General features: G+C 35.5%; 1 protein-coding gene across 3 annotated transcripts in view; it reads left to right on the forward strand.

Moving 5' to 3' along the window:
• The first annotated feature begins 3,936 nt into the window (after positions 1–3,936).
• Positions 3,937–12,930, forward strand: part of LOC114548452 (uncharacterized) — a 336,064-nt gene continuing 327,070 nt past the window's right edge. For all 3 annotated transcript variants that reach the window (XM_028568420.1, XM_028568421.1, XM_028568422.1), the window contains exons 1-2: positions 3,937–4,164; positions 4,275–4,387. The gene's annotated coding sequence lies outside the window, so the exon portion shown is untranslated. The remainder of the gene's footprint in view (positions 4,165–4,274; positions 4,388–12,930) is intronic.

Raw genomic sequence — 12,930 nt, forward strand, 5'->3', positions numbered from 1 at the left:
CTTGTCACATGTTACTATTTTATATTTATATATATATATATATATATATATATATATATATGATAAATTCTAAGTCTTTTGCTACACTTGTGAAAAGAGCATCTCTGTTAATATTTTTTGTTTTGATATTTAACAGATTCCTGTGTAATAACATTAAACTTGATTTTATTGTTGACTTAAATAGGTTGTTTTAATGTAAACTCCTTTTTGAATTGTGCATCTGTAAGGACTGTACGGGCATTGTATTGCTTTTTGTTGCAAAGTTGTCGTTATGATGCATTTCATAAGGATAGTATGCCAGCTAATGTGTTTTTATTTTGTGTTTTGTAGAGTAATCCTATAACAGTGTCATTACACAGGAATCAGGGTCTCACTGTACCATGTAAAAAAGATGATAATCTGCATATCAGTAATCTTCAGTGTATTTTAAAGATGGACAACATGCCAGAAAATAAAAAAAAAACAGACCTAAAACTCTTTTTGTGCTTTGAAGTCTTTTCTCATACAGTACTTGTAGTACAGACATTGAATTGTACGCTTTTGTGTCTGCCTGTCTGGTGTTTTTGTCTCTGAAGCTTAAACCTACAATTTGTAATTGCGTTCTGGTTCAACACGGGTTGATTGCCTCAGCTAAAGATAATTATCCCCCCTGAAAGTGTCTGTGAGAGAAACTCAAACCCAGACCTGAATATTGGTGTATTTTGTGCCTGTGCAAGATTGGAAAAAAAAAAATATATTTTCTACATAGTCATTTGTATAAATGTACAGTGTATAGTGAATGATTTCTTGGATGATACTTTCATAAAACTGTTATTAAAAGTGATGCAACTAAACACAGTAAAAGACTGCATTAAAATACAAACGCATTACAAGATACAAACAATAAACTGTCCTTTTAAGCGTTTTATGATGTAATCTGTATTGTAACAGTTCTGATGACAACCAGAATGAATCAAAACCCAAATGCAGGTTAGGTTAAAACTAATTTTAACATAGAATATTCTGCAGTTATGCAGTCAGAACAAGCAAAAAAATAAATAAAAATGCGAGAGGCTGAGTAAAATGAAAAGATAAGTTGATTAGACAAATACATTATAAAAACCAAATTATCTTGTATCAAACCTGATGTTTACGCAACACCAAAGATTCTTTTGTACCTTTAAAATAATGTTTCCAAAATCGTTTCAGTGGTTCATCAGGGTTCATAACAGGGTGAACGGCACTTCTGCATTCGCTTTGCGGCTCTCTACCGGCTATAACCGCGCTATGCGAGTTTGCCAGATCGGGTAGCTTATCTGTAGTTTGAATGAGACAGAGGTAATGGACAATTCCGCTTCCAACCTGTAGGGGGACCGAAGAGGAAAAGTGCTTTGGTGTTGCTTTAAGAGGTTTGTCCTTCAATGTGCCAACACCTTTCAGAGTGCTTGTGCTCCCTCTTCAATGGCAGTGGTGTGCATTTGAACAAGGATGTAAAAGAAATGCAGCCGGCCAAAGAGCTACTCCGGATAATCCTCATTTATACTCAACAGTATACTTATTAGCTGCAGGCACTCTTGGAGAAAAGCCACCATAGTGGGTATACTGTATTATAATGTTGTGGATGGCAAGAAACCTGACGAGATGAACCCATTAGTGCTACTGTATATATGAAGTGCACATGTATATTGTATGTGTCCTTTATGAAGATTTTCTACTCATATTTCAGATGGTCTTAGGGCTCCATTGTGTTTTGCAATTTTGTGAGCACTTGAGACTGCCAGTCCTACTTGTGAAGTGCTGTATGCCTCCCATGAGTTCTCTCCTGCTGTTTTAGTGATGTTGACAATAGAATAAAAATCGGTACATTAGTGCAATCTTTGCCATTTGTGGAGCAGCCAATATAGTCCAATAGTGAATAATAAATGAAACACTGTACAATCAAAACTGATTGCTACATAGAAAAAGGCGCAGAAGATTGCACTGAAAGTAAAATACGGATAGAGAGATAAACTATAATTGTGTAATTGTTTGCTTGTACATGCATTTACACACACATTTGTACACGGCTTATAGTTGCATGTGAGCGCCAGGGCAAGCTGATTGGCCCTGGGTCTGACAAAGCTCCACGGAGGCACTAAAATCTGATTTTGACCAAACAGGCTACTGACTGTTCCAAGGCGTGACTGGCTGTTATTTTTCAAAATGACCGTTGAGTGAACAGAGGTCATTGCTAAGTGCTGGAGAGGGATGTGCTGAAAATATTCAGAGTGACTGCTGTGCTGAGCCTGAGCCACAGTTGGCAAACTGATGTCCAGTCTGGTCCAATCCTGATGGGCATTATTGTCTGGCTTTTGAAAATATTGATTTGTATTTTAACTCTACTTAAGCCTGCTAATAATGTTCATAGTAATAATTTCTAGCCAACAGCTCCTAAATGACATACAGTCATTATTTGACCTCATCATTCAAAGCTGAAATCTAAATTATGATGTCTGATTTTTAACTTGATCCCTCTCTATACATGACTACTATAAAAGCAACTGCTTAACCGAAACACTCATAAAATCCTTTTGTGTCATCTTAGTTTTTCTCTTCTGGTGACCAAGTCAAATCACTGTGTATCAATGTCAACGTGTGTCCCCTTTCTTCTTATAAATAGGACCTAATTCAGTTTCCTTTGGCGTTGCCCTGATAACATTACAAAATGTTCCTGAGAGAAATTGGATAAAGTCAGCGAGACCTTGAACTTGTCTTTTTGTGTAACTTCACAATCTACTTAATTCAGCCCCCAATCTGCAGGTCACACAGCCTATATCAGGTTAAGAGTTCACAAACACGTGGATGGGCGGATTGCCTCAGATCAAAACGTGTCAGTGTAGACATGAACGCTCTTGAGTTCCCTGATTCGCTTATGATAGGGGGGTATGGGTTTGTATAAGTTCTTCTACAGTATTACCATGAGATGGTGATAAATGCGTCACTTTCAGCTATATAATTCATTGGGGTGTGTCAGAAGACAGATCTGCCAAACCATCCAGTATAATCCTGCTGGAAGAATTTGGATGCCAGTATATTGTTTAAATCAAAGTGTCCAGGCCTTAACTTGCTAATGTCAGTGCGCTTTACATATAACGGGGAAGGTAAAAGCAAGAAGAACTATCTGCGAGGTACTGTATGCCATTTCTTGGTGATCATGACTGCCTCTGCCACATTGGAATTCCATCTTACACGAGATCTAGACTACATGTGTTCTTGTCTTCAACGTTTTTTTAGAGGCAAAGATTATATTTTTTAGAAGTTAAAATCTTATTCTGCATTTCCACATTAATCTGCAATTTTTTTCCAAGGCGATAGGTAGGCTATTGCAGTGGTTTCCGAACTTTTTGCGTCAAGGACCCCTAAACTGACACAAGTCAGACCACGGGCCGCCATTTAATAAGGTTTTGTCCCAGGTTCCTGCATCTGCTAGGATTTTTGCTTATATATGTTTTATTACAGAAAGTGTATGAAAGCCATGACCAAAAATAGTCATGAATTCTGTCATTGTGTTATATTTATGGATTAAATTATAGTGAAATCTAAATATTCCCCTTTTTGTTAGGGATACCCTGGGCCCCACTTAAGGACCCCACTTTAGCACAGGAACATGTAGGCCTACTAAAGAGTCTCGCTGCTGCCTCCAACAGTCCAAGTCAAGCTCTAATGCTGCATTCAAGCCCTGCCGGCAGAATGGGAAAAATGAAGAATATCCCGTTACCCTTTAATCAAACCAAATAAAATAAAATATTTATTTGTCATCTGTATCATGCTATGAATTTGTAGCAGTTCGTTAGCAAGGTAGCCTATATAGCTTATAAAGAAACTATGGTGGCCATATATCCTATTATTTTTAACTTGCTGCATATTGATTGTATTAAGATAGTGGACGCCATTTGCGTTGGCGCCAGCTATCGTTAGTGAACACCTGTGTAGCCTACTGTCTACGTTGAAATATCTTTTCGGCTTTAGTGGACATTTTCCCTAACCTGCTGGTCATATAACAGTATTTTATTTACGTACGATATTACGTGAAAAACACACCTGTGACAAGGCGGGTTATTTAAACTGCCCACTTTTTCGTCTGCTAAGTTTCTGATCTGCTCGTTTACAAACTCTTCTGTAACTTTGCTGCGAGCTCATCGCTGGGTATGTAACATTAGCACTATAAGCTAACTCTGCTCTCCAACAATACTCTACTGTCGCTTCAAGACAGCTTTGTGAGGAATTAATTAAATAATTGTGTTGCTCTCCATTAGCTCTTAGCTACAGACTTATAAAGTTGGAAGCTGCCTGTTTGCATGGGACTGGAAAACCAAGCTTGGGACTACTCTGCTGAGACTTTGAGGATTGCCAACGTCTCTTCAACAAGGTAGGGCTTTTGCTTTATGTTTACAGTGAGTTAATGGCTGACTCTATTTAGTTTGTGTTAATGTTCCCTGGCTGCTCTTCATGTTTCCCACGTGTCTTGGCATGCGCTGGTTGCTAATGTCTTCTTTTATTCTGCTGCCTACAGTACAGTGTGCAGTATTTGCTTGGTATGTTTTTTTTTTTTTTTTTTGTAGCATAGTTTTTTTTATGGTATTTTGATTCACACGCCTAATAGTGAAATATAAACACTCATATTTAAGTATCATGCATGTTGTTAGCTGAATTGCAGCACATTTCCCCCCCTGCTGTTCCTGTTATTTTGTGGGGTCTGTTGGCTTACTGCATGCTTAGTAGAGGGTAGTATTGTATATTGGCTCAAGGGATACTTAATAGTTTGTTGTCTTCCAAACTGTCCATACGCATAACTATTTATTTGTAATAGGGTCAATGACGTGACGCACATTTTTTTGTGTCTATAAGGTTAAATTAAATTTAAATACATTTAATTTAAAAAAAAGACAAACAAATTACATTAATACCTACTTTTTTAGAGGCCATATTTTAAAGAGTTTGGTTTTAATTAATTTTAAGAGAATAATTGGCGATTAATGGCAAAAATGTCTAAGTGGTGTAACCGTCAAAACTTTGTACCAAAATTTTTATCTTGCTTAAAAAGGTCAAATTTCTTAATAAAAGATCCCATTAACTACTTGGGCATTAACGTAAATTAAAGGTTATTATACATATTTCCAATATATTTTAAAATGATGCTGATATTTATTTTAATAATTTAGGGAATCCTGTCAGTCATGCTAGCTTCCTGAAATGTCAAGTGGTGTAACCACCATTTAAGGTGCCATTTTGTTAAAATCAGCAAGAAGACCACATGACAGGAAGTTACATCAGAGAAAAAGGACCCTGATCAGCATAACTGCTGCATCACAAGGTTAATAACTCTCTGATAAATATAAGTTAATAAGACATTTTTAGGTTAAGTTCAGTTCTTTGGTTCACATGTCAAATGGTATGACCCAAGTAAAACATAGAAAAAAATTATGTTGAATAAATATTTGTATTTAGTGTAAAAACAGTGTTTTGATTATTTACACCAAGGCCATATGCTGATATATGTGTCCATTATAATGCCTAACTAATTTGATTTTACATTGAAATGTCAAATGGTGTAACCGGTTACACCATTTGACTCCTATTACAAGCCTCTCAATTTTTGGCCAATCTTTTCAAATATAACTAGTTCAGTTACTGGTCCAAGAGGTTATATGAACTTAATACTATTCAGAACTATTTGTATGTGTTTTTTGTTTGAATCTTTTAAAAGTGGTGGTAATTTATCCAACACTTAATTAAGATAGCTTATTTAGCTTGGCTAGGCTAAGTCATTATAGTGCAAGGCCTTAGTGTTTAAAAAAAAAAAAAGTTTTACCCTTAAATTAAAATTTCCATATCATTCTATTGCAATTTTACAATAATTTCTTAACAATTTAATAACACAGAATGAGGCAGTTGAACTGTGACCTCTAATGTGTTACAACAACAGCAACTTTAAAATACCTAAAAAATTCAAGGATTATTTAAGTATAAAATGTTACTTAAATATTAAAAATGCCATTGAAAAAATGCAGTTTATCAAATTGAATTCGATAAATGCACCAGAATAAGTTAAAGAGGTCATATTATGCTCATTTTCAGGTTAATAATTGCATTTAGAGGTTGTACCAGAATAGTTTAACATGGTTTAATTTTCAAAAAACACCATATTTTTATTGTACTGCACATTGCTGCAGCTCCTATTTTCACCCTGTGTGTTTAGCTTTCTGTTTTAGCTACAGAATGAGATCTCACTTCTATTCCATCTTGGTTGGGAGTCGCACATGCTCAGTAGCTAGGTAAGGACTACTAGCCAGTCAGAAGCAGAGTATGAGGGCGTGCCACGCTAGCAGCTAGGCGAGCATTATAACGTGTGTTACAAAGTGACCACGTTTGTCTCTGAAGTAAAGGCTGGACTACAATAGAGCTGTTTGGAGCAATTTGTGAACAGTGTTTTCTGTTGGAGATGGTAAGTCCCTTTGGGGTGGACTTTGGGCTTTTTCACTTTGTACACCTATGACATCCCAAAAAGCATAATATGAGCTCTTTACCTGTAAACATGTTAAAGGGCATGCACAACCCTAAACAGACTTGCTTCTCCCTCTCTCTTTCATCTATGTACCTCTTTCTCACACACAAATACTGTTCACACACAATTTGTTAAGATGTTAGTTGTTTAATTTAATCTAATGAGTTATAATATATTTAAATATTTGTCATTGAAATGAAATTAAATGCCAAGTTCAGTAGTTTAGTGTCACTTACAAGCATCACGTCAGGTGGTGTAACTGGTTTGTGTCAAATGGGGTAACCAGTATTTTTCTTGAAAAAAATGATAATGTGCAGGTAAATTTATGTTTGATAAAATGTAATACTCTACTCCACTGTAGAAACACAATTTTAAGACTTTTTACACAATTTGTCCAAGATTATTTAGAAAACAAATGTTTCCAGCACGTCTACCACTTGATATTGCAATAACAAATATAATTTAAATTTAGAAGTAATCCTAATCAAATCTATTTTTGGCTGAAATTTGGAAATAGGTAATAGTTATATTTGTATGAGTGCACTCACAAACAATGTAGTGGATGAAATATTAAATATTAATCATTCCTTTGTGGTTACACCACTTGACATTTTAGGTCCATTTGGTCCTACCTTTGTTAAAAAAAATGGTGAAAATCCTATTTCAAATGAAATAAAATGTACAATAACACAAAATATACATTTTAACGAAACTCAAGGATGCCTTCAAAAAATCTTTTTCAAAGTTTTTTCATTTTTTCATCTGCCCAACCCTTATTTGTCACTGACCCAATATTAGTTTAATGGCAAAGTTAAAATGGCTGTTGTCACATAAGGTAAGTCCTTATCTTCACAATTGGCCTACTCTACACACTTAATATCTGTTAAATATTAATAACATATTTTAAGTTAAACTAATGGGTTTATGTGAGCTTGCTTTACTGTTTTTCATATCATGATTACATCTGAAGTGCTTAGCTGCTTCTGTCCATGCACTCATTGACAACCTGGTACTCATGGTCATCTGCTGCTTATCAATGCTACATAACATTTCAGAACAATATTTTTTTTGAGGTGAATATCTTTAAGTTAATTATTATCTGCTGCGTATTTGACTTTTTCTTTTTTAAATTCATCCATTGCCAAAAAGACTTTTGCTATTGCATTCCCTAATTTCTGTTGAGTGCTGTACTTAATGTAAGCTTGCTTTAAGTGACAGGGTCAGAGGCTAGTTGCCAACTATCAACTCGGTACTTTGTTTTACACATTACATCTGTTATATGTGAGTTGCCTGCTTGCTGATATTAAGTAGCTTGAAAACACAAGGTTTACTCAACTTGTGTTATTTAAGGTCTCATGTTTGTGTAACAATAAGCCACTAGCTGGGTGCACACCCCTTTCCATGAAGGACATAGCCATTGTGTTAACGTCTCAGATGTGACTGTTATAAGCAATACTGCCTTCAAAATGAAATCACTCTTGACAAACAAAGAATAACTATTGTGGGGACACGACACACTTTGCAAAATCTCATCAGATGTATTGTTGTACTTGACCGAACACATTTGCAGTAGGGGATTTCTAATATGGCATTATGCTGTATTAAATCTGATTAGTACTTGATGAAGGCAATGTAAATTCAAATGCAGCTATTTTGTGCTTAAACCAGAAAGACACTGCATTAGTAAACACACAGATAGGAAGTTAGTTCTCACCCTCATATGAAAAACCAGTAACCATCTGTAATTTAAAGGGAAGCTGGAGGTTATTCTCATGTGGGAGAGTCATTTATTTGATTGAGAACAGCTGGTGTCCTATTCTCCAGCTTCACCCCAGGTTGCTTTATGGAAATGGCGCTCTCCGTGGTGCTGAACAACTGCCTTAGTGGCACGACAGTCTATAGTTTTATGCTCGATATAACTCATGAAAATGACCCAGGTTCTTCTGTAGTGGCATTATTTCTTTATTTTTTAAGTTTAGAAGTCCTTTTTTCATTGCAGGGTCTTAGCATAGAGACTGTCCATTTGATCTTGACAGAAGAATCGACTACTACAGTCATTCTACAAAATAAAAACAATCTTTTTATAGCGGCAGACTAAAGCAGGTAATTTAGTTTTAAAAAATCGTGAGTGAATTCATCTAGTGGGTCAGTTAGCCAATGAAGAAAATAATAGGAAATTAGTGGGCCTGCTAAATAACCTGAAGCATTACCTACGTTATGTTACTGTGTTTCCAGATTGTTTGTAGCAAATGGTGGTAATACAGATTCTTCTGTATGATGTATCCACAATGTCAGATGATAAGTCATCAGTTTACTGTATCATCAGGTCTCAATAGTTTACATAAATCTTACATTATGCCATGATTGACTAATGTCTTCAACTAAAATTCCTTTGCCATTCTAGTTGTTCATGCAGGTTAACTGTGTTGTTGAAATGATTAACCGTCAGTAATTTTGGTAATCCGTTGTTTGTCATTTATTTAGTGGAAATGCCAATCATTTCCTGGTTCCAGCTTCTCCAATGTAAGGTCCACATTTAACTGGTCAATTCAATAGCTCATATTCTGATGCACATTTCTTAAAATAAGATGACTTAAGTGATAAAATCCTATGGAGGTCAACAGGTTAATGTGTCTCTTTCCAGCCTGAACATTAAAAGGTAATCTTCAGCTCTCATATGTTCTTAATCTATCCAGTCATTTAAAAGTTTTCAGTCTCTTCCATCTTTTCAAGTAGAGTTTATGATTTTGGCTTCATTGTGCAAGCACTGAATAGCTTTATTATCTCTTATCTTTGCCCCTGCACCGCTCTGGAAAACATGTGAGAGGAATCATCTCAAAATAACTGATGCCATGTAGTGTTTACTGCGAAAAGTCAGGCACACCCTGACATTTGGACACAACAAAAAAAGAAAGTAATAAAGTGAAATTGGTGCTGCTCTCCTGGTTAATAGAAAAGGTGAAATCCACAGAGTAGTTTCGAGGTGCTGAAACAATGTTGCTGGAGAGGTCAAAGTTGCAGTAATTAGATGTGATCCCCACCAGGCATTGCTGCCATGATTGAACTGTTTTATCAGGACTCTCTTTAATCTATGCTAAGGGTTAACATTTGGATTGAGTAGACCTGCAGTGGTTTTATAGTTGTGGGAGGAAGAGTCTCAAAACACTATCTCTCGGTCCTCAGGGCTTTATGGCATGAAACAGTAAACCTGGTGAGCAATAATATTTATCATGGATTTTAATGACAACTATTCTTGTCTCAAGGCTTCAGTGAACTATGATGTGTGTTGCATTCTAAAAACTTCACTGTTAAATTGTAATGTCAGTCACATCTCTGAATGTAATGGTACTACAATCAAATCCCATAAAGAGGTACACGAGTTTCGACATTTGAATAGTGCTGTGATAGTTTGAGAGTTTCTTTATTTACAAAATGCCTAGTATCCATTTTCAGAAACTGAAACAAGATGAACATGACTTAAATGAACAAGCACACGGACATTGAACAAACAAAAATAAAAAATGGCCTGTTAATAGGGGTGCAAGATATATCGACTCAATATTGTTATCGCAATATTATATTGAAAGTGTCGCAGTAAGTATGCAATATTTAGTTTATTTTGTGGAGCGCTGTGTGGCTATGTGGCTATGCTATGTGGCTTAGTTGTGTTCAATTTAGAGGCTGCTTGAAACGCTATAATGTTCGTGTTTCATTGGCCAGTCACCGTGCCACTTGTACATGTTAGTACACGTCAGCGCACGGGTCCACTATGTGACAAACCCTCCGTAGCGTACCACGTGTGTGCATATTTCGACAGAGTGACGGTGTAAGTGAAGAAATAGAGACAACAAAACGGAACGAATCAGAAAAATGAAAGAAAAGTTGTGTCCTGTTCTCTTTATTTATTTTATACTGTCCAACCAGTAGAACATGTCCTGTTCTGTAGACATGGTCCTTATTTATTTATTTATTTATTTATGTTGGACCAGTCCAATATGACTGTCAGTTGAAATAAACCTTGTGTTGTAAGAAAACTTGTTTAATTTGTTATGAATCTATTTTTATGCGTTTTCCCATAACTTTTGTAATTTTACATATGTTTAAAAATATCAAAATTAATATTGATATCGCAATATTCATAATCAATATTGCAATATCACATTTTGTCAATATCGTGCAACCCTAGCTGTTAAACATTATTTTTGACTTGTATTTGCATATTAAAGACCCCTGTGCTTGATAAGTGCCATATGTCAAATGGTGGCTATATACCTTTTTATAAATTAAGCTGTTCATATACAGTCTATTTGTAATTTAAAACAAGCAACATTGTGTTAGTCTATTGTTTTAATACCTAGAGACTTCCCTATCCTGTTTGTGGCTCCAAGCCCCAAACTCATTTCACTCATACTGAAGATCTTTTTTGAAGTTTTTCTACATCAATAAAGATCTAAGGCACAGAGGAAAAAGCATATCTCCCAATATGTTGAACGATTCCTTTTTAAAGTGCGCCATTTCTAAAAACATGTTTTGTATAGTCCCAAATTATTACAAGGATTTGTTAGAAGTAAGGTGTTAGATTCTCTCCGATCCCTTTACTTCCCTCTTATATCAGTTTGAATGGACAGTTGTCATTTTCATCTCATGCATAACATGAGGAGTATATTTTGTCTCTTTCAGTTCTGTGACACGTCTAATAAATCTTAGGCTCTCTCTCTAGGTCAAGTATTCCATCACTGTGCCAAAACAGGTGTGTCATGGCGAGACGTGTCCCCATCCTGTCCACTGAGCAGTCTGTCCTCTACAGGCTGCGTCCTTGTCCGCCTGTGTCACTCTGCACCAGGACTGATGTGATCTGACTGACAATAGCATTCTGTCTGCCTGGTGCTATCTTATAATCCTGCTTTACAAGAGTCCATCCCACAGTAGTTGTTACAAATACAGATAAACTAGCAATGGGGGGGCAAAGGCATATATCATTTGCTGTTGATTTTAGAAACCAGCATGAGTCACTGTTCACCAATTTTATTTCAGCTGTTTGGCAAACACCAAATCTTAAAGTATTTTTCATGGCTACTTGTACATAAAAGTGGCCTCCTTTTTGAGATTTCATCAAGTGTAGGCTGGTATCTAGAGGTCAAATTAGATAAACAGTTATGTAGTATTGTTTGACCAAAACCTTTTTTGAACCACAATCTATAAAGAAGTGCACTGTTAGATGTCTACAGGGATCATACATAAAATTGATTTTAACAGATACATTTGACTCACTTTTTTTATTTTATTTTATTTATATTTTTTTTTTAGAAATGTTAGGATGTTTAAAAGCAAGTTTTTAGTGCTCATCGTCATTATGTTGTACATTCTTTGAATGTCTTTGCTAATTAGGGGTTTCATTACTTTTATAATTTATGTACTTGTTTTTAACTTGGCCATTTGCATCAGTAGTAATTGCTAGCAATTTATGTCTACTGGCTTTTGTCTTTTGGCATTTGATCTACGTGTGGATATGTACACTACACATTTTTTTTATTCATCAAACCCTTGTCCTTTTGCTCTCTACGAGGACACAATAATGTGAAAGTAAAATCTGGCAGTCTGCAGAATCTGGATGAAACCATCAAAAGTATTCACTTTCAGTAGGACAGAAAAACAACTTTTTTTAAGCCATTAAAGACACCTTTGTAAATTCTTCATGTTCTTATTGTTACAGATTCAGAATTACAGAGTTTGATATTCCTTAAGAAAAATACTGTTTAAGATAACATTATGCACTTTGCAATCAAAATATAATCACACAATAGTCATATCTGTAACCACATTATTAATGAACCGTACCCCGTCACACTTTATAAATCATAGCTACACTGGATAACACTGAGAAGCCTCAGTCACCAGATACTAACATAGACTCTCAAAAAACATTACAGACAATATGTTACAAGCTAACGGCAGCATACTGTAATAGTGTACACTATGTATCATATGTACAAAATGTTCTTTTATAGGCGATGTGATAAAACCACAAACCACCATAACAATCAAATCTACAAACCGGAACTATACCTATTACGGAACATGTAGAAGAGAAAATTTTAACTTTTTTTTTTTTTTTTGTTTTCGTTTGGCTGATATGTCTTTGTCCTTGGAGGAAACTGACAAAATTTTATGGGATTTTAAAGGAGTTAAAATATTTTATGAATCATATTCCATACGGTGCGTCTACGAAATGTGTTAGCTGTCCCTTTTGACATATTATAGACCAGCACTTTTATATCAACACTTACTTTTCATTTTGTTGAACTAAAGCATGTTTATTGGCTGGACAAATCAAAGCACAGTTATGAAGAGAATGATCCACTTTTAACACTGTTAAGCATATTGGCAGTCCATTCAGTCAAATGTGC

The sequence above is a fragment of the Perca flavescens genome, chromosome 21 (genome assembly GCF_004354835.1).
Source record: "Perca flavescens isolate YP-PL-M2 chromosome 21, PFLA_1.0, whole genome shotgun sequence".
Lineage (NCBI taxonomy): Eukaryota > Metazoa > Chordata > Actinopteri > Perciformes > Percidae > Perca > Perca flavescens.